A 25,023-nucleotide genomic window follows, 5' to 3' on the forward strand; every position below is an offset into this window, starting at 1 on the left:
CAAAACATGATCCTGTCAGATTTCAGCCAAAACATGATCCTGTCAGATAACAGCCAAAACATGATCCTGTCAGATCCTAGTCAAAACATGATCCTGTCAGATCCTAGCCAAAACATGATCCTGTCAGATCCTAGCCAAAACATGATCATGTCAGAAAACAGCCTAAACATGATCCTGTCAGATAACAGCCTAAACATGATCCTGTCAGATCCTAGTCAAAACATGATCCTGTCAGATCCTAGCCAAACATGATCCTGTCAGATCCCAGCCAAAACATGATCCTGTCAGATCCCAGCCAAAACATGATCCTGTCAGATCCCAGCCAAAACATGATCCTGTCAGATCCTAGTCAAAACATGATCCTGTCAGATCCTAGCCAAACATGATCCTGTCAGATAATAGGCAAAACATGATCCTGTCAGATAACAGCCAAAACATGATCCTGTCAGATCCTAGTCAAAACATGATCCTGTCAGATAACAGCCTAAACATGATCCTATCAGATCCTAGTCAAAACAGGATCCTGTCAGATAACAGCCTAAACATGATCCTGTCAGATCCTAGTCAAAACAGGATCCTGTCAGATAACAGCCTAAACATGATCCTGTCAGATCCCAGCCAAAACATGATCCTGTCAGATCCTAGCCAAAACATGATCCTGTCAGATAACAGCCAAAATATGATCCTGTCAGATAACAGCCAAAACATGATCCTATCAGATCCTAGCCAAACATGATCCTGTCAGATCCCAGCCAAAACATGATCCTGTCAGATCCCATTCAAAACATGATCCTGTCAGATCATAGTCAAAACATGATCCTGTCAGATCCTAGCCAAACATGATCCTGTCAGATAACAGGCAAAACATGATCCTGTCAGATAACAGCCAAAACATGATCCTGTCAGATCCTAGTCAAAACATGATCCTGTCAGATAACAGCCTAAACATGATCCTGTCAGATCCTAGTCAAAACAGGATCCTGTCAGATAACAGCCTAAACATGATCCTGTCAGATAACAGCCTAAACATGATCCTGTCAGATCCCAGCCAAAACCTGATCCTGTCAGATAACAGCCTAAACATTATCCTGTCAGATCCTAGGCAAAACATGATCCTGTCAGATCCCAGCCAAAATATGATCCTGTCAGATAACATCCTAAACATGATCCTGTCAGATCCCAGTCAAAACATGATCCTGTCAGATCCTAGTCAAAACATAATCCTGTCAGATTACATCAAAACATGATCCTGTCAGAGCCCAGGCAAAACATGATCCTGTCAGATCCCAGCCAAAACATGATCCTGTCAGATCCTAGCCAAAACATGATCCTGTCAGATAACAGCCAAAACATGATCCTGTCAGATAACAGCCAAAACATGATCCTGTCAGATAACAGCCAAAACATGATCCTATCAGATGCTAGCCAAACATGATCCTGTCAGATCCTAGTCAAAACATGATCCTGTCAGATCCTAGCCAAACATGATCCTGTCAGATAACAGGCAAAAGATGATCCTGTCAGATAACAGCCTAAACATGATCCTGTCAGATAACAGCCTAAACATGATCCTGTCAGATCCCAGCCAAAACCTGATCCTGTCAGATCCCAGCCTAAACATTATCCTGTCAGATCCTAGGCAAAACATGATCCTGTCAGATCCCAGCCAAAATATGATCCTGTCAGATAACATCCTAAACATGATCCTGTCAGATCCTAGTCAAAACATGATCCTGTCAGATCCTAGCCAAACATGATCCTGTCAGATCCCAGCCAAAACATGATCCTGTCAGATCCCAGCCAAAACATGATCCTGTCAGGTCCCAGCCAAAACATGATCCTGTCAGATCCTAGTCAAAACATGATCCTGTCAGATCCTAGCCAAACATGATCCTGTCAGATAACAGGCAAAAGATGATCCTGTCAGATAACAGCCAAAACATGATCCTGTCAGATCCTAGCCAAACATGATCCTGTCAGATAACAGGCAAAAGATGATCCTGTCAGATAACAGTCAAAACATGATCCTGTCAGATAACAGCCTAAACATGATCCTATCAGATCCTAGTCAAAACAGGATCCTGTCAGATAACAGCCTAAACATGATCCTGTCAGATCCTAGTCAAAACAGGATCCTGTCAGATAACAGCCTAAACATGATCCTGTCAGATCCCAGCCAAAACATGATCCTGTCAGATCCTAGCCAAAACATGATCCTGTCAGATAACAGCCAAAATATGATCCTGTCAGATAACAGCCAAAACATGATCCTATCAGATCCTAGCCAAACATGATCCTGTCAGATCCCAGCCAAAGCATGATCCTGTCAGATCCCAGCCAAAACATGATCCTGTCAGATCCTAGTCAAAACATGATCCTGTCAGATCCTAGCCAAACATGATCCTGTCAGATAACAGGCAAAACATGATCCTGTCAGATAACAGCCAAAACATGATCCTGTCAGATCCTAGTCAAAACATGATCCTGTCAGATAACAGCCTAAACATGATCCTGTCAGATCCTAGTCAAAACAGGATCCTGTCAGATAACAGCCTAAACATGATCCTGTCAGATCCCAGCCAAAACCTGATCCTGTCAGATAACAGCCTAAACATTATCCTGTCAGATCCTAGGCAAAACATGATCCTGTCAGATCCCAGCCAAAATATGATCCTGTCAGATCCTAGCCAAACATGATCCTGTCAGATAACAGGCAAAAGATGATCCTGTCAGATAACAGCCAAAACATGATCCTGTCAGATCCTAGTCAAAACATGATCCTGTCAGATAACAGCCTAAACATGATCCTGTCAGATCCTAGTCAAAACAGGATCCTGTCAGATAACAGCCTAAACATGATCCTGTCAGATAACAGCCTAAACATGATTCTGTCAGATCCCAGCCTAAACATGATCCTGTCAGATAACAGCCTAAACATTATCCTGTCAGATCCTAGTCAACACATGATCCTGTCAGATCCCAGCCAAACATGATCCTGTCAGATAACATCCTAAACATGATCCTGTCAGATCCCAGTCAAAACATGATCCTGTCAGATCCTAGTCAACACATAATCCTGTCAGATCACTAGCCAAACATGATCCTGTCAGATACCAGGCAAAACATGATCCTGTCAGATCCCAGCCAAAACATGATCCTGTCAGATCCTAGCCAAAACATGATCCTGTCAGATAACAGCCAAAACATGATCCTGTCAGATACAGCCAAAACATGATCCTGTCAGATAACAGCCAAAACATGATCCTATAGATGCTAGCCAAACATGATCCTGTCAGATCCCTAGTCAAAACATAATCCTGTCAGATCTACGCCAAACATGATCCTGTCAGATACCAGGCAAAAGATGATCCTGTCAGATACCACTCAAAACATGATCCTGTCAGATAACAGCCTAAACATGATCCTGTCAGATACCAGCCAAAACCTGATCCTGTCAGATCCCAGCCAAAACATGATCCTGTCAGATCCTAGCCAAAACATGATCCTGTCAGATCCCAGCCAAAACATGATCCTTTCAGATAACATCCTAAACATGATCCTGTCAGATCCTAGTCAAAACATGATCCTGTCAGATCCTAGCCAAACATTATCCTGTCAGATCCCAGCCAAAACATGATCCTGTAAGATCCCAGCCAAAACATGATCCTGTCAAATACCAGCCAAAACGTGATCCTGTCAGATCCTAGTCAACACATGATCCTGTCAGATCCTAGCCAAACATGATCCTGTCAGATAACAGCCAAAAGATGATCCTGTCAGATAACAGCCAAAACATGATCCTGTCAGATCCTAGCCAAAACATGATCCTGTCAGATAACAGCCTAAACATGATCCTGTCAGATCCTAGTCAAAACATGATCCTGTCAGATAACAGCCTAAACATGATCCTGTCAGATCCTAGTCAAAACAAGATCCTGTCAGATAACAGCCTAAACATGATCCTGTCAGATCCCAGCCAAAACATGATCCTGTCAGATCCTAGCCAAAACATGATCCTGTCAGATAACAGCCAAAATATGATCCTGTCAGATAACAGCCAAAACATGATCCTATCAGATCCTAGCCAAACATGATCCTGTCAGATCCCAGCCAAAATATGATCCTGTCAGATAACATCCTAAACATGATCCTGTCAGATCCTAGTCAAAACATGATCCTGTCAGATCCTAGCCAAACATGATCCTGTCAGATCCCAGCCAAAACATGATCCTGTCAGATCCCAGCCAAAACATGATCCTGTCAGATCCCAGCCAAAACATGATCCTGTCAGATCCCAGCCAAAACCTGATCCTGTCAGATCCCAGCCTAAACATTATCCTGTCAGATCCTAGGCAAAACATGATCCTGTCAGATCCCAGCCAAAATATGATCCTGTCAGATAACATCCTAAACGTGATCCTGTCAGATCCCAGTCAAAACATGATCCTGTCAGATCCTAGTCAAAACATAAACCTGTCAGATTACAGCCAAACATGATCCTGTCAGAGCCCAGTCAAAACATGATCCTGTCAGATCCCAGCCAAAACATGATCCTGTCAGATCCTAGCCAAAACATGATCCTGTCAGATCCCAGCCAAAACATGATCCTGTCAGATCCTTTCCAAAACATGATCCTGTCAGATAACAGCCAAAACATGATCCTGTCAGATCCTAGTCAAAACATGATCCTTTCAGATAACAGCCTAAACATGATCCTGTCAGATCCTAGTCAAAACAGGATCCTGTCAGATAACAGCCTAAACATTATCCTGTCAGATCCTAGGCAAAACATGATCCTGTAAGATCCCAGCCAAAATATGATCCTGTCAAATAACAGCCTAAACGTGATCCTGTCAGATCCTAGTCAAAACATGATCCTGTCAGGTACCAGCCAAAACATGATCCTGTCAGATCCTAGCCAAAACATGATCCTGTTAGATCCTAGCCAAAACATGATCCTGTTAGATCCTAGCCAAAACATGATCCTGTCAGATCCCAGCCAAAACATGATCCTGTCAGATCCCAGTCAAAACATGATCCTGTCAGATCCTAGTCAAAACATAATCCTGTCAGATAACAGCCAAACATGATCCTGTCAGAGCCCAGTCAAAACATGATCCTGTCAGATCCTAGTCAAAACATGATCCTGTCAGATAACAGCCTAAACATGATCCTGTCAGATCCTAGTCAAAACAGGATCCTGTCAGATAACAGCCTAAACATGATCCTGTCAGATCCCAGCCAAAACCTGATCCTGTCAGATAACAGCCTAAACATTATCCTGTCAGATCCTAGGCAAAACATGATCATGTCAGATCCCGGCCAAAATATGATCCTGTCAGATAACATCCTAAACGTGATCCTGTCAGATCCCAGTCAAAACATGATCCTGTCAGATCCTAGTCAAAACATAATCCTGTCAGATTACAGCCAAACATGATCCTGTCAGAGCCCAGTCAAAACATGATCCTGTCAGATCCCAGCCTAAACATGATCCTGTCAGATCCTAGCCAAAACATGATCCTGTCAGATAACAGCCAAAACATGATCCTGTCAGATAACAGCCAAAACATGATCCTATCAGATCCTAGCCAAACATGATCCTGTCAGATCCCAGCCAAAACATGATCCTGTCAGATCCCAGCCAAAACATGATCCTGTCAGATCCTAGTAAAAACATGATCCTGTCAGATCCTAGCCAAACATGATCCTGTCAGATAACAGGCAAAAGATGATCCTGTCAGATAACAACCAAAACATGATCCTGTCAGATCCTAGTCAAAACATGATCCTTTCAGATAACAGCCTAAACATGATCCTGTCAGATCCTAGTCAAAACAGGATCCTGTCAGATAACAGCCTAAACATGATCCTGTCAGATCCCAGCCAAAACATGATCCTGTCAGATCTTAGCCAAAACATGATCCTGTCAGATAACAGCCAAAACATGATCCTGTCAGATAACAGCCAAAACATGATCCTATCAGATCCTAGCCAAACATGATCCTGTCAGATCCCAGCCAAAACATGATCCTGTCAGATCCCAGCCAAAACATGATCCTGTCAGATCCTAGTCAAAACATGATCCTGTCAGATCCTAGCCAAACATGATCCTGTCAGATAACAGGCAAAACATGATCCTGTCAGATAACAGCCAAAACATGATCCTGTCAGATCCTAGTCAAAACATGATCCTGTCAGATAACAGCCTAAACATGATCCTGTCAGATCCTAGTCAAAACAGGATCCTGTCAGATAACAGCCTAAACATGATCCTGTCAGATAACAGCCTAAACATGATCCTGTCAGATCCCAGCCAAAACCTGATCCTGTCAGATAACAGCCTAAACATTATCCTGTCAGATCCTAGGCAAAACATGATCCTGTCAGATCCCAGCCAAAATATGATCCTGTCAGATAACATCCTAAACGTGATCCTGTCAGATCCCAGTCAAAACATGATCCTGTCAGATCCTAGTCAAAACATAATCCTGTCAGATTACAGCCAAACATGATCCTGTCAGAGCCCAGTCAAAACATGATCCTGTCAGATCCCAGCCAAAACATGATCCTGTCAGATCCTAGCCAAAACATGATCCTGTCAGATAACAGCCAAAACATGATCCTGTCAGATAACAGCCAAAACATGATCCTGTCAGATAACAGCCAAAACATGATCCTATCAGATCCTAGCCAAACATGATCCTGTCAGATCCCAGCCAAAACATGATCCTGTCAGATCCCAGCCAAAACATGATCCTGTCAGATCCTAGTCAAAACATGATCCTGTCAGATCCTAGCCAAACATGATCCTGTCAGATAACAGGCAAAAGATGATCCTGTCAGATAACAGCCAAAACATGATCCTGTCAGATCCTAGTCAAAACATGATCCTGTCAGATAACAACCTAAACATGATCCTGTCAGATCCTAGTCAAAACAGGATCCTGTCAGATAACAGCCTAAACATGATCCTGTCAGATAACAGCCTAAACATGATCCTGTCAGATCCCAGCCAAAACCTGATCCTGTCAGATAACAGCCTAAACATTATCCTGTCAGATCCTAGGCAAAACATGATCCTGTCAGATCCCAGCCAAAATATGATCCTGTCAGATAACATCCTAAACGTGATCCTGTCAGATCCCAGTCAAAACATGATCCTGTCAGATCCTAGTCAAAACATAATCCTGTCAGATTACAGCCAAACGTGATCCTGTCAGAGCCCAGTCAAAACATGATCTTGTCAGATCCCAGCCAAAACATGATCCTGTCAGATCCTAGCCAAAACATGATCCTGTCAGATAACAGCCAAAACATGATCCTGTCAGATAACAGCCAAAACATGATCCTATCAGATCCTAGCCAAACATGATCATGTCAGATCCCAGCCAAAACATGATCCTGTCAGATCCCAGCCAAAACATGATCCTGTCAGATCCTAGTAAAAACATGATCCTGTCAGATCCTAGCCAAACATGATCCTGTCAGATAACAGGCAAAAGATGATCCTGTCAGATAACAGCCAAAACATGATCCTGTCAGATCCTAGTCAAAACATGATCCTTTCAGATAACAGCCTAAACATGATCCTGTCAGATCCTAGTCAAAACAGGATCCTGTCAGATAACAGCCTAAACATTATCCTGTCAGATCCTAGGCAAAACATGATCCTGTCAGATCCCAGCCAAAATATGATCCTGTCAGATAACAGCCTAAACGTGATCCTGTCAGATCCTAGTCAAAACATGATCCTGTCAGGTACCAGCCAAAACATGATCCTGTCAGATCCTAGCCAAAACATGATCCTGTTAGATCCTAGCCAAAACATGATCCTGTCAGATCCCAGCCAAAACATGATCCTGTCAGATCCCAGTCAAAACATGATCCTGTCAGATCCTAGTCAAAACATAATCCTGTCAGATAACAGCCAAACATGATCCTGTCAGAGCCCAGTCAAAACATGATCCTGTCAGATCCCAGCCAAAACATGATCCTGTCAGATCCCAGCCAAAACATGATCCTGTCAGATCCCAGCCAAAACATGATCCTGTCAGATCCTAGTCAACACATGATCCTGTCAGATCCTAGCCAAACATGATCCTGTCAGATAACAGGCAAAAGATGATCCTGTCAGATAACAGCCAAAACATGATCCTGTCAGATCCTAGTCAAAACATGATCCTGTCAGATAACAGCCTAAACATGATCCTATCAGATCCTAGTCAAAACAGGATCCTGTCAGATAACAGCCTAAACATGATCCTGTCAGATCCTAGTCAAAACAGGATCCTGTCAGATAACAGCCTAAACATGATCCTGTCAGATCCCAGCCAAAACATGATCCTGTCAGATCCTAGCCAAAACATGATCCTGTCAGATAACAGCCAAAATATGATCCTGTCAGATAACAGCCAAAACATGATCCTATCAGATCCTAGCCAAACATGATCCTGTCAGATCCCAGCCAAAGCATGATCCTGTCAGATCCCAGCCAAAACATGATCCTGTCAGATCCTAGTCAAAACATGATCCTGTCAGATCCTAGCCAAACATGATCCTGTCAGATAACATGCAAAACATGATCCTGTCAGATAACAGCCAAAACATGATCCTGTCAGATCCTAGTCAAAACATGATCCTGTCAGATAACAGCCTAAACATGATCCTGTCAGATCCTAGTCAAAACAGGATCCTGTCAGATAACAGCCTAAACATGATCCTGTCAGATAACAGCCTAAACATGATCCTGTCAGATCCCAGCCAAAACCTGATCCTGTCAGATAACAGCCTAAACATTATCCTGTCAGATCCTAGGCAAAACATGATCCTGTCAGATCCCAGCCAAAATATGATCCTGTCAGATAACATCCTAAACATGATCCTGTCAGATCCCAGTCAAAACATGATCCTGTCAGATCCTAGTCAAAACATAATCCTGTCAGATTACAGCCAAACATGATCCTGTCAGAGCCCAGGCAAAACATGATCCTGTCAGATCCCAGCCAAAACATGATCCTGTCAGATCCTAGCCAAAACATGATCCTGTCAGATAACAGCCAAAACATGATCCTGTCAGATAACAGCCAAAACATGATCCTGTCAGATAACAGCCAAAACATGATCCTATCAGATGCTAGCCAAACATGATCCTGTCAGATCCTAGTCAAAACATGATCCTGTCAGATCCTAGCCAAACATGATCCTGTCAGATAACAGGCAAAAGATGATCCTGTCAGATAACAGCCAAAACAGGATCCTGTCAGATAACTGCCTAAACATGATCCTGTCAGATAACAACCTAAACATGATCCTGTCAGATCCCAGCCAAAACCTGATCCTGTCAGATCCCAGCCTAAACATTATCCTGTCAGATCCTAGGCAAAACATGATCCTGTCAGATCCCAGCCAAAATATGATCCTGTCAGATAACATCCTAAACGTGATCCTGTCAGATCCCAGTCAAAACATGATCCTGTCAGATCCTAGTCAAAACATAAACCTGTCAGATTACAGCCAAACATGATCCTGTCAGAGCCCAGTCAAAACATGATCCTGTCAGATCCCAGCCAAAACATGATCCTGTCAGATCCTAGCCAAAACATGATCCTGTCAGATCCCAGCCAAAACATGATCCTGTCAGATCCTTTCCAAAACATGATCCTGTCAGATAACAGCCAAAACATGATCCTGTCAGATCCTAGTCAAAACATGATCCTTTCAGATAACAGCCTAAACATGATCCTGTCAGATCCTAGTTAAAACAGGATCCTGTCAGATAACAGCCTAAACATTATCCTGTCAGATCCTAGGCAAAACATGATCCTGTAAGATCCCAGCCAAAATATGATCCTGTCAAATAACAGCCTAAACGTGATCCTGTCAGATCCTAGTCAAAACATGATCCTGTCAGGTACCAGCCAAAACATGATCCTGTCAGATCCTAGCCAAAACATGATCCTGTTAGATCCTAGCCAAAACATGATCCTGTTAGATCCTAGCCAAAACATGATCCTGTCAGATCCCAGCCAAAACATGATCCTGTCAGATCCCAGTCAAAACATGATCCTGTCAGATCCTAGTCAAAACATAATCCTGTCAGATAACAGCCAAACATGATCCTGTCAGAGCCCAGTCAAAACATGATCCTGTCAGATCCTAGTCAAAACATGATCCTGTCAGATAACAGCCTAAACATGATCCTGTCAGATCCTAGTCAAAACAGGATCCTGTCAGATAACAGCCTAAACATGATCCTGTCAGATCCCAGCCAAAACCTGATCCTGTCAGATAACAGCCTAAACATTATCCTGTCAGATCCTAGGCAAAACATGATCATGTCAGATCCCGGCCAAAATATGATCCTGTCAGATAACATCCTAAACGTGATCCTGTCAGATCCCAGTCAAAACATGATCCTGTCAGATCCTAGTCAAAACATAATCCTGTCAGATTACAGCCAAACATGATCCTGTCAGAGCGCAGTCAAAACATGATCCTGTCAGATCCCAGCCTAAACATGATCCTGTCAGATCCTAGCCAAAACATGATCCTGTCAGATAACAGCCAAAACATGATCCTGTCAGATAACAGCCAAAACATGATCCTATCAGATCCTAGCCAAACATGATCCTGTCAGATCCCAGCCAAAACATGATCCTGTCAGATCCCAGCCAAAACATGATCCTGTCAGATCCTAGTAAAAACATGATCCTGTCAGATCCTAGCCAAACATGATCCTGTCAGATAACAGGCAAAAGATGATCCTGTCAGATAACAACCAAAACATGATCCTGTCAGATCCTAGTCAAAACATGATCCTTTCAGATAACAGCCTAAACATGATCCTGTCAGATCCTAGTCAAAACAGGATCCTGTCAGATAACAGCCTAAACATGATCCTGTCAGATCCCAGCCAAAACATGATCCTGTCAGATCTTAGCCAAAACATGATCCTGTCAGATAACAGCCAAAACATGATCCTGTCAGATAACAGCCAAAACATGATCCTATCAGATCCTAGCCAAACATGATCCTGTCAGATCCCAGCCAAAACATGATCCTGTCAGATCCCAGCCAAAACATGATCCTGTCAGATCCTAGTCAAAACATGATCCTGTCAGATCCTAGCCAAACATGATCCTGTCAGATAACAGGCAAAACATGATCCTGTCAGATAACAGCCAAAACATGATCCTGTCAGATCCTAGTCAAAACATGATCCTGTCAGATAACAGCCTAAACATGATCCTGTCAGATCCTAGTCAAAACAGGATCCTGTCAGATAACAGCCTAAACATGATCCTGTCAGATAACAGCCTAAACATGATCCTGTCAGATCCCAGCCAAAACCTGATCCTGTCAGATAACAGCCTAAACATTATCCTGTCAGATCCTAGGCAAAACATGATCCTGTCAGATCCCAGCCAAAATATGATCCTGTCAGATAACATCCTAAACGTGATCCTGTCAGATCCCAGTCAAAACATGATCCTGTCAGATCCTAGTCAAAACATAATCCTGTCAGATTACAGCCAAACATGATCCTGTCAGAGCCCAGTCAAAACATGATCCTGTCAGATCCCAGCCAAAACATGATCCTGTCAGATCCTAGCCAAAACATGATCCTGTCAGATAACAGCCAAAACATGATCCTGTCAGATAACAGCCAAAACATGATCCTGTCAGATAACAGCCAAAACATGATCCTGTCAGATAACAGCCAAAACATGATCCTATCAGATCCTAGCCAAACATGATCCTGTCAGATCCCAGCCAAAACATGATCCTGTCAGATCCCAGCCAAAACATGATCCTGTCAGATCCTAGTCAAAACATGATCCTGTCAGATCCTAGCCAAACATGATCCTGTCAGATAACAGGCAAAAGATGATCCTGTCAGATAACAGCCAAAACATGATCCTGTCAGATCCTAGTCAAAACATGATCCTGTCAGATAACAGCCTAAACATGATCCTGTCAGATCCTAGTCAAAACAGGATCCTGTCAGATAACAGCCTAAACATGATCCTGTCAGATAACAGCCTAAACATGATCCTGTCAGATCCCAGCCAAAACCTGATCCTGTCAGATAACAGCCTAAACATTATCATGTCAGATCCTAGGCAAAACATGATCCTGTCAGATCCCAGCCAAAATATGATCCTGTCAGATAACATCCTAAACGTGATCCTGTCAGATCCCAGTCAAAACATGATCCTGTCAGATCCTAGTCAAAACATAATCCTGTCAGATTACAGCCAAACGTGATCCTGTCAGAGCCCAGTCAAAACATGATCTTGTCAGATCCCAGCCAAAACATGATCCTGTCAGATCCTAGCCAAAACATGATCCTGTCAGATAACAGCCAAAACATGATCCTGTCAGATAACAGCCAAAACATGATCCTATCAGATCCTAGCCAAACATGATCATGTCAGATCCCAGCCAAAACATGATCCTGTCAGATCCCAGCCAAAACATGATCCTGTCAGATCCTAGTAAAAACATGATCCTGTCAGATCCTAGCCAAACATGATCCTGTCAGATAACAGGCAAAAGATGATCCTGTCAGATAACAGCCAAAACATGATCCTGTCAGATCCTAGTCAAAACATGATCCTTTCAGATAACAGCCTAAACATGATCCTGTCAGATCCTAGTCAAAACAGGATCCTGTCAGATAACAGCCTAAACATTATCCTGTCAGATCCTAGGCAAAACATGATCCTGTCAGATCCCAGCCAAAATATGATCCTGTCAGATAACAGCCTAAACGTGATCCTGTCAGATCCTAGTCAAAACATGATCCTGTCAGATCCTAGTCAAACCATGATCCTGTCAGATCCAAGCCAAAACATGATCCTGTCAGATCCTAGCCAAACATGATCCTGTCAGATAACAGCCTAAACATGATCCTGTCAGATCCCAGCCAAAACATGATCCTGTCAGATCCCAGCCAAAACATGATCCTGTCAGATCCTAGTCAAATCATGATCCTGTCAGATAACAGCCAAACACGATCCTGTCAGATAACAGCCAAACACGATCCTGTCAGATCCTAGTCAAAACATGATCCTGTCAGATCCCAGTCAAAACATTATCCTGTCAGTTACAGCCAAAACATGATCCTGTCAGATAACAGCCAAAACATAAATAATTACATATTGCTTTCTTTACCCTGTAAGCCACAGGTGTCAGACTCATTCCACGGAGGGACGAGTGTCTGTGGGGTTTTCGTTCGTCCCTTGGACTTGACTGATGAATTAATTAGGTCAGTAATTAGTCAGGAACTGCTCACATGATCCTGTCAGATCCTAGTCAAAACATGATCCTGTCAGATCCTAGTCAAACCATGATCCTGTCAGATCCAAGCCAAAACATGATCCTGTCAGATCCTAGCCAAAACATGATCCTGTCAGATAACAGCCTAAACATGATCCTGTCAGATCCCAGCCAAAACATGATCCTGTCAGATCCTAGCCAAAACATGATCCTGTCAGATAACAGCCTAAACATGATCCTGTCAGATCCCAGCCAAAACATGATCCTGTCAGATCCCAGCCAAAACATGATCCTGTCAGATCCTAGTCAAATCATGATCCTGTCAGATAACAGCCAAACATGATCCTGTCAGATCCTAGTCAAAACATGATCCTGTCAGATCCCAGTCAAAATATGATCCTGTCAGTTAACAGCCAAAACATAAATAATTACATATTGCTTTCTTTACCCTGTAAGCCACAGGTGTCAGACTCATTCCACGGAGGGACGAGTGTCTGTGGGGTTTTCGTTCGTCCCTTGGACTTGACTGATGAATTAATTAGGTCAGTAATTAGTCAGGAACTGCTCACATGATCCTGTCAGATCCTAGTCAAAACATGATCCTGTCAGATCCTAGTCAAACCATGATCCTGTCAGATCCAAGCCAAAACATGATCCTGTCAGATCCTAGCCAAAACATGATCCTGTCAGATAACAGCCTAAACATGATCCTGTCAGATCCCAGCCAAAACATGATCCTGTCAGATCCTAGCCAAAACATGATCCTGTCAGATAACAGCCTAAACATGATCCTGTCAGATCCCAGCCAAAACATGATCCTGTCAGATCCCAGCCAAAACATGATCCTGTCAGATCCTAGTCAAATCATGATCCTGTCAGATAACAGCCAAACATGATCCTGTCAGATCCTAGTCAAAACATGATCCTGTCAGATCCCAGTCAAAATATGATCCTGTCAGTTAACAGCCAAAACATAAATAATTACATATTGCTTTCTTTACCCTGTAAGCCACAGGTGTCAGACTCATTCCACGGAGGGACGAGTGTCTGTGGGGTTTTCGTTCTTCCCTTGGAATTGACTGATGAATTAAGGTCAGTAATTAGTCAGAAACTCCTCACACCTGGTTTCTGAGTCTTATAATTGGTTGATGAATTAAGTTCACTAATTAGTCAGAAACTCCTCACACCTGGTTTCTGAGTCTTATAATTGGTTGATGAATTAAAGTTCACTAATTAGTCAGAAACTCCTCACACCTGGTTTCTGAGTCTTATAATTGGTTGATGAATTAAGGTCACTAATTAGTCAGGAACTCCTCACACCTGGTTTCTGAGTCTTATAATTGGTTGATGAATTAAGTTCACTAATTAGTCAGGAACTCCTCACACCTGGTTTCTGAGTCTTATAATTGGTTGATGAATTAAGTTCACTAATTAGTCAGGAACTCCTCACACCTGGGTGTCTAACCTGCAGGCCCTCTGTGGAATGATTTTGACACCCCCTGCTGTAAGCAGTCAATGGACAAGGTAAGACAAGCAATACATGTGTAGGTTTTTAGCCACTGTGAGAATTTCCCCAGGATATCTCACCAAAGAGGGGACATGGCTCCCTTTGTGCGGCGGGGCAACACTGGGCTCTTGTTAGCGTCCGGATACGTCCCAAATGGCACCTTATTCCCTAAATAGTGCACTATGTACGGGTCCTGGTCAAAAGTAGTGCACTATTTTAGGGAATAGGGTGCCATTTGAGAGGCTGGGCCAGGGAGCTGTATGTCCATCATCAGTCTGCGCCCGGGCCTGTCCTCACACTGGCAACCCTACAAAGCCTGCCTGGAGACAGATGACCTGCAAACCACCTGGAGAAAAAAAATCCCAGGCCAAACCTTGAGCCCTGAGCCTGCCACCGCATAGGTCTGTTGGGGAGAGAAAACGGAAGGAGGGAGGGAGGGAGGGAGGGAGGGAGGGAGGGGGAAAGAGTGGGGTGGGGCATTTTGATGGAGGGAGAATGAAGGGAGGGGGAAGACGGGATAGAGAGAGGGACAGGGAGAGGGATCGGTGAGAGACAACGAGGGGGAATTAAGGGATGGAATGAGAGAAACGGGTCATACAGTCAGATTCACCGTGGGTAGCTTAAAGGGCCAGTGCTGTCAAAAACGTGATTTTTTTCCCCCTGTGCTTTATATACAGTATACTGAGTGTACAAAACATTAGGAACACCTTCCTAATATTGTCCTTTTGTCCTCAGAACAGCCTCAATTCGTCTGGGCATGGACTCTACAAGGGATCAGTGTACTTCCACACCATGAGGTTGGAATAATACTGGGAAATTGTTAAATTTATGATAATTCGCTAGCATGTGTGTGTGACCTTTTTATTTAACTAGGCAAGTCAGGTTAAGAACAAATTCTTATTTATAATGACGGCCAAACCCTAACCCGGACGACGCTGGGCCAGTTGTTCGCCGCCCTAATGGGACTCCAATTTCACGGTCGGTTGTGACACAGCCTTGATATCGAACCAGGGTCTGTAGTGACGCCTCTAGCACTGAAATGCGGTGCCTTAGACCGCTGCGCCTCTCTAGCATGGCGTGTGTGTGTGCGTGTGCGTGTGTGTGTGTGTGTGTGTGTGTGTGTGTCTCTCTCTCTCTGTGTGTGTGTGTGTGTGTGTGTGTGTGTGTGTGTGTGTGTGTGTGTGTGTGTGTGTGTGTGTGTGTGTGTGTGTGTGTGTGTGTGTGTGTGTGTGTGTCCCTGCTGTTTCATAAGATGTATTTTTATCTGCTTGGATTTGTTTTATATTGTAGGGTTTTTGGATAAATGCTGAAAATAGGTCTGTGGTAAACACAGATTTAGGAGATCTTGTACGTTTCGGTCTATGAGATAATCTTCATCAGCTAAAGTCACTTTTTGTGAAATGTAAAAAATAGGATGGACACCAAACTTTTTTTTTATGGACAACCATTGTTCAGGAAATGATAAAACAAGCACCTTCCCGCTGAAAAGATACGATTGCAGTCTGGTGCAAATGTACCATCGTTGCGTTTTCATTGGAGCTTGGTAAGCAGTAATCTAACTAATTTGTTTAGCGAGGTAGTGACAGGAACACATTGCCACCGATATCGTAGTTCCAGTTAGCGACTTGTTAGCGACAGACTTACTTTGAGCACATAAAGAATTCATAATTCATAAATGTCATGTTAATAACTGACTGATATTAAATCATAGAACAAAACTTATATAAGATCTCTGCATTAGAACGCTATCTATGTTTTCAGTTTTTTTTGTTTGTTTGTTAAGACAAGCTGGTGAGGCCTCTCTCTCAGACCACTGCCAGACAGTCCTAGCTAAATTCTTGCTTGAGGCTGTTAATTGTTACTCAGAAATGATTTGGTATTGAGGTGAAAACAGCTGCGCTGGATCTTTAACATGATTGGGTTACCCTTCTTTTACGACCACCTGACAGTATTCGCTTCAAACACCTTTGTGAGGCATTGTGTTTTTAGATATGTGTACAGCTACAATCCAGCTGTTTTTGTTTTGTTGAATGAATTGACTCCAATTATAATTTTGTTGTTATTGTTGTTGGGGTTCGCAATACGATTAACAAAGCAGCCGTCAGCGTATATGGTCAGAGTTCAGTGGATACCTAATAGATTTTTCAAAATGTGTATTTCTCAAGTGTGACATTCGATTCGTTGACATTTATGGTGACAGATCATCTCATCAAAGTCTTGGCTAATATCTCTGTCACCAGCAGTGGTTATAGGCCCCGTCTTCAATTTCAAAATATTGTCGCTCAATTTCAGATTTGACCGACCCCCCCCCCTCGCTCACATTTCTTTTAACAATACCAGTTAATAACGATGGGGTTGGTTCCGCTTCCCAACGCGATTACGCGCCCCTCCGTTCTAAAGGTTTCACCCTATGATCAAGATTAATCTCTCTCCCTCCCAAATCCACATTTATACCCACCTTTGAACCACCTCGTTCGCTTTAGCACTGTGACACCGATTCATCCCCCTTTTTTATAAAGCCACATGAACTTTTATCCAGACAGCAAGATCCCTGGATCAAATTCTTCAACATGATGGAGAATTTTTGGAGCCAGTAGATCTTTTATATGACGGAGAGATGGGTTACGTACCAAAATGCCATACTATATAGTGTACTACTGACCCAAGCCCTATGGGTAGTAGTGCGGTACATAGACTATAGGGTGCTATTTGGGATGCAGCCAATGGACTTCCAACGAGGTGGGGTGGGGTTTTTTTTTGGGGGGGGGTCTGCAGAAACAGGAGAGAGAGAGAGAGAGAGAGAGAGAGAGAGAGAGAGAGAGAACAGAGAGAGAGAGAGAGAGAAGCAGAGAGAGAGAGAGACAGAGAGAGAGAGAGACAGAGAGAGAGAGAGAGAGAGAGACAGAGAGAGAGAGAGAGAGACAGAGAGAGAGAGAGACAGAGAGAGAGAGACAGAGAGAGAGACAGAGCGAGAGAGAGAGAGAGAGAGAGAGAGAGACAGAGAGAGAGAGAGAAACAGTTTTCCCAGCAGTGGGCCTGGTTGTAGCTGTACATGGCTGTAAGGTATGCTATGACCATACCTGATGCTGGGAGAGTGTGGCTCAGTTGGTAGAGCATGGTGTTTGCAACGCCAGTGTTGTGGGTTCGATTCCCACGGGGGACCAGTACGGAGAAAATGTATGAAATGTATGCATTCACTACTGTAAGTCGCTCTGGATAAGAGCGTCTGCTAAATGACTAAAATGTTTTTTAAAAAGCCCTGACAGAGCATTGAGACAGAGCATTGAGACAGAGCATTGAGACAGAGCATTGAGACAGAGCATTGAGACAGAGCATTGAGACAGAGCATTGAGACAGAGCATTGAGACAGATTGATCATACTGTATGCGTCTTTGTGATGAAACCCACCGTGGTTATATATAATATCCATCACCGTTTCTGAGTCCCAAATGGTGCTCTATTCCCTTATTCACCGTAGAGGTCTGGTCAAAAGTAATCTACTATATAAGGAATAGGTGCCATTTGAGACACATCCTGTGACTGGAGTCCAATCAGGACAGGGAGATATCTGGAGTGAGCCATCTGGAGGTCAACACCAAGGAGCTGTTCTGTTATCTGGAGTGAGCCATCTGGAGGTCAACACCAAGGAGCTGTTCTGTTATCTGGAGTGATCAATCTGGAGGTCAACACCAAGGAGCTGTTCTGTTATCTGGAGTGATCAATCTGGAGGTCAACACCAAGGAGCTGTTCTGTTACTGTTATCTGGAGTGATCCATCTGGAAGTCAACACCAAGGAGCTGTTCTGTTACTGTTATCTGGAGTGATCCATCAGGAGGTCAACACCAAGGAGCTGTTCTGTTATCTGGAGTGAGCCATCTGGAGGTCAACACCAAGGAGCTGTTCTGTTATCTGGAGTGAGCCATCTGGAGGTCAACACCAAGGAGCTGTTCTGTTATCTGGAGTGATCCATCAGGAGGTCAACACCAAGGAGCTGTTCTGTTATCTGGAGTGATCCATCTGGAGGTCAACACCAAGGAGCTGTTCTGTTACTGTTATCTGGAGTGATCCATCAGGAGGTCAACACCAAGGAGCTGTTCTGTTATCTGGAGTGATCCATCTGGAGGTCAACACCAAGGAGCTGTTCTGTTACTGTTATCTGGAGTGATCAATCTGGAGGTCAACACCAAGGAGCTGTTCTGTTATCTGGAGTGATCAATCTGGAGGTCAACACCAAGGAGCTGTTCTGTTATCTGGAGTGAGCCATCTGGAGGTCAACACCAAGGAGCTGTTCTGTTATCTGGAGTGATCCATCTGGAGGTCAACACCAAGGAGCTGTTCTGTTACTGTTATCTGGAGTGATCAATCTGGAGGTCAACACCAAGGAGCTGTTCTGTTATCTGGAGTGATCCATCAGGAGGTCAACACCAAGGAGCTGTTCTGTTATCTGGAGTGATCCATCTGGAGGTCAACACCAAGGAGCTGTTCTGTTACTGTTATCTGGAGTGATCCATCAGGAGGTCAACACCAAGGAGCTGTTCTGTTATCTGGAGTGATCCATCAGGAGGTCAACACCAAGGAGCTGTTCTGTTACTGTTATCTGGAGTGATCCATCTGGAAGTCAACACCAAGGAGCTGTTCTGTTATCTGGAGTGATCCATCAGGAGGTCAACACCAAGGAGCTGTTCTGTTATCTGGAGTGATCCATCAGGAGGTCAACACCAAGGAGCTGTTCTGTTATCTGGAGTGATCCATCTGGAAGTCAACACCAAGGAGCTGTTCTGTTATCTGGAGTGATCCATCTGGAGGTCAACACCAAGGAGCTGTTCTGTTACTGTTATCTGGAGTGATCCATCTGGAGGTCAACACCAAGGAGCTGTTCTGTTATCTGGAGTGATCCATCAGGAGGTCAACACCAAGGAGCTGTTCTGTTATCTGGAGTGATCCATCAGGAGGTCAACACCAAGGAGCTGTTCTGTTATCTGGAGTGATCCATCAGGAGGTCAACACCAAGGAGCTGTTCTGTTATCTGGAGTGATCCATCTGGAGGTCAACACCAAGGAGCTGTTCTGTTATCTGGAGTGATCCATCTGGAGGTCAACACCAAGGAGCTCTTCTGTTACTTGTTGGCGATACAGCAAGAATTCTCTCCTCCTGAACCTCCTTTTCTTGACCCCATCTTCCTCCTTTAGTCCACGGTCTTCTCTCTCTACTCCCTCCGTCCTCCTTTAGTCCACGGTCTTCTCTCTCTACTCCCTCCGTCCTCCTTTAGTCCACGGTCTTCTCTCTCTACTTCCTCCGTCCTCCTTTAGTCCACGGTCTTCTCTCTCTACTCCCTCCGTCCTCCTTTAGTCCACGGTCTTCTCTCTCTACTCCCTCCGTCCTCCTTTAGTCCACGGTCTTCTCTCTCTACTCCCTCCGTCCTCCTTTAGTCCACGGTCTTCTCTCTCTACTCCCTCCGTCCTCCTTTAGTCCACGGACTTCTCTCTACTCCCTCCGTCCTCCTTTAGTCCACGGTCTTCTCTCTCTACTCCCTCCGTCCTCCTTTAGTCCACGGTCTTCTCTCTCTACTCCCTCCGTCCTTCTTTAGTCCACGGTCTTCTCTCTCTACTCCCTCCGTCCTCCTTTAGTCCACGGTCTTCTCTCTCTACTCCCTCCGTCCTCCTTTAGTCCACGGTCTTCTCTCTCTACTCCCTCCGTCCTCCTTTAGTCCACGGTCTTCTCTCTCTACACCCTCCGTCCTCCTTTAGTCCACGGTCTTCTCTCTCTACTCCCTCCGTCCTCCTTTAGTCCACGTCTTCTCTCTCTACTCCCTCCGTCCTCCTTTAGTCCACGGTCTTCTGTCTACTCCCTCCGTCCTCCTTTAGTCCACGGTCTTCTCTCTCTACTCCCTCCGTCCTCCTTTAGTCCACGGTCTTCTCTCTCTACTCCCTCCGTCCTCCTTTAGTCCACGGTCTTCTCTCTCTACTCCCTCCGTCCTCCTTTAGTCCACGGTCTTCTCTCTCTACTCCCTCCGTCCTCCTTTAGTCCCCGGTCTTCTCTCTCTACTCCCTCCGTCCTCCTTTAGTCCACGGTCTTCTCTCTCTACTCCCTCCGTCCTCCTTTAGTCCACGGTCTTCTCTCTCTACTCCCTCCATCCTCCTTTAGTCCACGGTCTTCTCTCTCTACTCCCTCCGTCCTCCTTTAGTCCACGGTCTTCTCTCTACTCCCTCCGTCCTCCTTTAGTCCACGGTCTTCTCTCTACTCCCTCCGGCCTCCTTTAGTCCACGGTCTTCTCTCTACTCCCTCCGTCCTCCTTTAGTCCACGGTCTTCTCTCTCTACTCCCTCCATCCTCCTTTAGTCCACGGTCTTCTCTCTCTACTCCCTCCGTCCTCCTTTAGTCCACGGTCTTCTCTCTCTACTCCCTCCGTCCTCCTTTAGTCCACGGTCTTCTCTCTCTACTCCCTCCGTCCTCCTTTAGTCCACGGTCTTCTCTCTCTACTCCCTCCGTCCTCCTTTAGTCCACGGTCTTCTCTCTCTACTCCCTCCGTCCTCCTTTAGTCCACGGTCTTCTCTCTCTACTCCCTCCGTCCTCCTTTAGTCCACGGTCTTCTCTCTCTACTCCCTCCGTCCTCCTTTAGTCCACGGTCTTCTCTCTCTACTCCCTCCGTCCTCCTTTAGTCCACGGTCTTCTCTCTCTACTCCCTCCGTCCTCCTTTAGTCCACGGTCTTCTCTCTCTACTCCCTCCGTCCTCCTTTAGTCCACGGTCTTCTCTCTCTACTCCCTCCGTCCTCCTTTAGTCCACGGTCTTCTCTCTCTACTCCCTCCGTCCTCCTTTAGTCCACGGTCTTCTCTCTCTACTCCCTCCGTCCTCCTTTAGTCCACGGTCTTCTCTCTCTACTCCCTCCGTCCTCCTTTAGTCCACGGTCTTCTCTCTCTACTCCCTCCGTCCTCCTTTAGTCCACGGTCTTCTCTCTCTACTCCCTCCGTCCTCCTTTAGTCCACGGTCTTCTCTCTCTACTCCCTCCGTCCTCCTTTAGTCCACGGTCTTCTCTCTCTCTACTCCCTCCGTCCTCCTTTAGTCCACGGTCTTCTCTCTCTACTCCCTCCGTCCTCCTTTAGTCCACGTTCTTCTCTCTCTACTCCCTCCGTCCTCCTTTAGTCCACGGTCTTCTCTCTCTACTCCCTCCGTCCTCCTTTAGTCCACGGTCTTCTCTCTCTACTCCCTCCGTCCTCCTTTAGTCCACGGTCTTCTCTCTCTACTCCCTCCGTCCTCCTTTAGTCCACGGTCTTCTCTCTCTACTCCCTCCGTCCTCCTTTAGTCCACGGTCTTCTCTCTCTACTCCCTCCGTCCTCCTTTAGTCCACGGTCTTCTCTCTCTACTCCCTCCGTCCTCCTTTAGTCCACGGTCTTCTCTCTCTACTCCCTCCGTCCTCCTTTAGTCCACGGTCTTCTCTCTCTACTCCCTCCGTCCTCCTTTAGTCCACGGTCTTCTCTCTCTACTCCCTCCGTCCTCCTTTAGTCCACGGTCTTCTCTCTCTACTCCCTCCGTCCTCCTTTAGTCCACGGTCTTCTCTCTCTACTCCCTCCGTCCTCCTTTAGTCCACGGTCTTCTCTCTCTACTCCCTCTGTCCTCCTTTAGTCCACGGTCTTCTCTCTCTACTCCCTCCGTCCTCCTTTAGTCCACGGTCTTCTCTCTCTACTCCCTCCGTCCTCCTTTAGTCCACGGTCTTCTCTCTCTACTCCCTCCGTCCTCCTTTAGTCCACGGTCTTCTCTCTCTACTCCCTCCGTCCTCCTTTAGTCCACGGTCTTCTCTCTCTACTCCCTCCGTCCTCCTTTAGTCCACGGTCTTCTCTCTCTACTCCCTCCGTCCTCCTTTAGTCCACGGTCTTCTCTCTACTCCCTCCGTCCTCCTTTAGTCCACGGTCTTCTCTCTCTACTCCCTCCATCCTCCTTTAGTCCACGGTCTTCTCTCTCTACTCCCTCCGTCCTCCTTTAGTCCACGGTCTTCTCTCTCTACTCCCTTCGTCCTCCTTTAGTCCACGGTCTTCTCTCTCTACTCCCTCCGTCCTCCTTCAGTCCACGGTCTTCTCTCTCTACTCCCTCCGTCCTCCTTCAGTCCACGGTCTTCTCTCTCTACTCCCTCCGTCCTCCTTTAGTCCACGGTCTTCTCTCTCTACTCCCTCCGTCCTCCTTTAGTCCACGGTCTTCTCTCTCTACTCCCTCCGTCCTCCTTTAGTCCACGGTCTTCTCTCTCTACTCCCTCCGTCCTCCTTTAGTCCACGGTCTTCTCTCTCTACTCCCTCCGTCCTCCTTTAGTCCCCGGTCTTCTCTCTCTACTCCCTCCGTCCTCCTTTAGTCCACGGTCTTCTCTCTCTACTCCCTCCGTCCTCCTTTAGTCCACGGTCTTCTCTCTCTACTCCCTCCGTCCTCCTTTAGTCCACGGTCTTCTCTCTCTACTCCCTCCGTCCTCCTTTAGTCCACGGTCTTCTCTCTCTACTCCCTCCGTCCTCCTTTAGTCCACGGTCTTCTCTCTCTACTCCCTCCGTCCTCCTTTAGTCCACGGTCTTCTCTCTCTACTCCCTCCGTCCTCCTTTAGTCCACGGTCTTCTCTCTCTACTCCCTCCGTCCTCCTTTAGTCCACGGTCTTCTCTCTCTACTCCCTCCGTCCTCCTTTAGTCCACGGTCTTCTCTCTCTACTCCCTCCATCCTCCTTTAGTCCACGGTCTTCTCTCTCTACTCCCTCCGTCCTCCTTTAGTCCACGGTCTTCTCTCTACTCCCTCCGTCCTCTTTTAGTCCACGGTCTTCTCTCTCTACTCTCTCGACTCTGTCTGTCTGTCTGTCTGTCTGTCTGTCTGTCTGTCTGTCTGTCTGTCTGTCTGTCTGTCTGTCTGTCTGTCTGTCTGTCTGTCTGTCTGTCTGTCTGTCTGTCTGTCTGTCTGTCTGTCTGTCTGTCTGTCTGTCTGTCTGTCTCCCTGCATGTTTTTCCTCTCTGTCTGTCTGCCTCTTCAGCAGCCCTTCTTGAAACCCAAACAGACAGACAGTCTTAATTGGTGTTCCAGACTGCAGGAAACTGGACAAAAATATTAGCATAATTTTTTCAGCGGAGAGAGGAAATTGTTAAAACATGTGAGAGGGCTAGAGGGGAGCAAAGCAGAGCTGGGGTTCACCTAAAATTGCACCCTATTCCCTATATAGTGCACTACTTTAGACCAGAAGCTTATGGGCATCTCAACATCTCCTCTCCTACCTTTGGGCAATGGTCAAAAGTAGTGCAGTAAATAGGGAAATGAGTGCTATTTCGGATGCAGTCCTGCTGTTAGCCTAGCCCTCTGGTTGCCTGGCTCTTGGGTGCCAACCTGCGCTGACCATGCCAGGAGGGAGAGAGGGAATATTGGGGAAAGACAGCGGAGGAGGAAACGACAGAGGAGGAGGAAAAAGGAGGGGGGAACGACAGGAGGAGGGAAAAAGAGGGGTGAATGACAGAGGAGGAGGGAAAAGGAGGGGTGAACGACAGAGGAGGAGGAAAAAGGAGGGGGGAACGACAGGAGGAGGGAAAAGGTCTCTCGGGATGATCTTATCTCTATCTCACAACACTCAGAGAGAGTCAGAGAAGACCTGACAACCCATAGCCCACGCCTCAATATCACATGAACCCCAGTATCACATGAACCCCAGTATCACCTGAACCCCAGTATCACATGAACCCCTGTATCACATGAACCCCTGTATCACATGAACCCCTGTATCACATGAACCCCAGTATCACATGAACCCCGGTATCACATGAACCCCTGTATCACATGAACCCTGGTATCACATGAACCCCTGTATCACATGAACCCCTGTATCACATGAACCCCTGTATCACATGAACCCCAGTATCACATGAACCCCGGTATCACATGAACCCCAGTATCACATGAACCCCGGTATCACATGAACCCCTGTATCACATGAACCCTGGTATCACATGAACCCCAGTATCACATGAACCCCAGTATCACATGATCCCCGGTATCACATGAACCCCAGTATCACATGAACCCCAGTATCACATGGACCCCAGTATCACATGAACCCCTGTATCACATGAACCCCAGTATCACATGAACCCCTGTATCACATGAACCCTGTATCACATGAACCCCAGTATCACATGATCCCAGGTATAACATGGACCCCAGTATCACATGAACCCTGTATCACATGAACCCCAGTATCACATGAACCCCAGTATCACATGAACCCT

This window comes from Salmo salar, chromosome ssa19, assembly GCF_905237065.1.
Source record: "Salmo salar chromosome ssa19, Ssal_v3.1, whole genome shotgun sequence".
NCBI classification, from domain to species: Eukaryota; Metazoa; Chordata; class Actinopteri; order Salmoniformes; family Salmonidae; genus Salmo; species Salmo salar.